This window comes from Photinus pyralis, unplaced genomic scaffold, assembly GCF_008802855.1.
Source record: "Photinus pyralis isolate 1611_PpyrPB1 unplaced genomic scaffold, Ppyr1.3 Ppyr1.4_LG1, whole genome shotgun sequence".
NCBI lineage: Eukaryota > Metazoa > Arthropoda > Insecta > Coleoptera > Lampyridae > Photinus > Photinus pyralis.
In genome coordinates, this window is record NW_022170249.1 from 44,019,801 (window position 1) to 44,021,775 (window position 1,975).

Consider the following 1,975-nt stretch of genomic DNA (forward strand, 5'->3'; position numbering starts at 1 on the left):
ACTACTAGGCTGTAACATTGATTGTTCTCTAAGCTGGAGAGAGCACGTTGATATGGTGTGCAATAAAATAACGTCTAATTGCTTTGCTCTTAAACGTCTGTCATATATTTCAAATGTTAATGTAGCTAAAAATTTTTACCACTCCAATGTTGAGTCTATCATGCGCTACTGTGTCATTTTCTGGGGTGACAGTATACATAGCAAACGAGTCTTTGTGATGCAGAAAAGAGCAATCAGATACATGTTTAATTTAAGTAGGGACACATCATGCCGTAGTACTTTTATATCTAACGCTTTGTTAACTTTTCCGTGTATCTATACATTTGAACTGTTGAAATTTGTTAAATGCAATATTAACCAATTTCCCTCTTTAAATACATACAAAGATCATTCTTTGATACATACCATAACTATAATACTAGACGAGGTATCGAATTGTCGTATACGCAACATCGAATAGAACTATTTAAAATGAATCCCTATTATGCTGGTGCGGTTTTATATAACAAATTACCGCTGAATCTTAGAAATTTTCCGTTCAGGCGTTTTAGTTTAACACTCAAAAAAATTTTAACTGTAAATTGTTTCTATAGTGTTAATGAATTTATGTCTTATGTTAATATTGATTTAGAACCTTAAATTTTGTTGTAGTTGTATGTATAATCATTTTGTTTGGCCTTTGACTTGTCCTATATCCGTTTAGGATCTTTTGGATAAATATATTATTATTATTATTATTAAAGAACACATGAATGTCCGGTTTTCTGTATTAGTAAATATTCCTTAAACCTCAGGTAACTATGCAGATGAATAAAACAAAATCGCGCATGCGCAGCCCAATTTTTGTATTTGCGCAATCCCAATTTTTTTGTCTGTAAATGAAATTTTGTATGTAGGCACCTAAAACAAAAGTAACACTGATGTCAGTAAAAATTGTTTTGCGCAGGCGCAATCCGATTTTTGGACATCTCCGTTAGTTATTAAGCTAATTGCATGAAATTTTGTGCGTAAGCACCTCAAATAAAAGTAAAACTAATGCCATACCAAAAAATTGTTTAGCGCTTGCGCAATTTCAAATTTTTTACTTGTTAAGATATTTAAATGAAATTTTTTATATAGGCACCTCAAATAAAAGTAAAACTGATGCCGAATTAAACAATTGGTTTTGCGCATGCGAAATTAAAAATTTTTTATTTGTTAAGATATTTAAATGAAATTTTTATGTAGGCACCTCGAATAAAAGTAAAACTAATGCCGATTCAAAAATTTTGTTTACAAGCTATGCTGATCTGGTGGGACGGAATGTGATGTAAAAATTACGTATGTGCGAAGATCTCGAGGATCGTTCCGTATTCAGTTGCATCGGATTTTTGTTAATATTTTGGTAACATACTTAACCGCAAGAAATTGACGACGTAAGTAGACGGACGGTTCTCGTGCTAAAATTTGCAGTGGATTAATAGGTGTAGTTCTCATTACTCCTATAGCTTGCCGAAGGGCTTTATTTTGAGCAATATCAATTCTTTTAAGATTACTTTTAGATGCATTTCCATACAAACTGCAACCATAGTCGATCAATGATCGAGTATCTATGGTACATGTTTAATGCTGTAGTTTTGTCTACCCCCCAACTCACTCGGGTCATAAGTCGGATGAGGTTAAGCGAGCTTTCACATTTACTGACCAGGAAAGTTTATAATCCAATTAAACCAAGGTATTTAACACTCTTTACAACGGCGATTTTACATTGTTCGAAATGAGTTTCACGTAAGTTATTCCATACTATTATATAATTTTAGTTCAAACACAGATCTTACATTTCTCTAAACCTCATGCGTGTTCTTCGGCACAGCACTACAAGCTTTCCTTGAGATACCTTGTATCAATGAGTAGTTAGACCGCTGCTACTGTCTATGTTTGAAAGGGCTTCCTTAGCTTCACTACAATTTTCAAATTGACTCGCACTACGACTTGA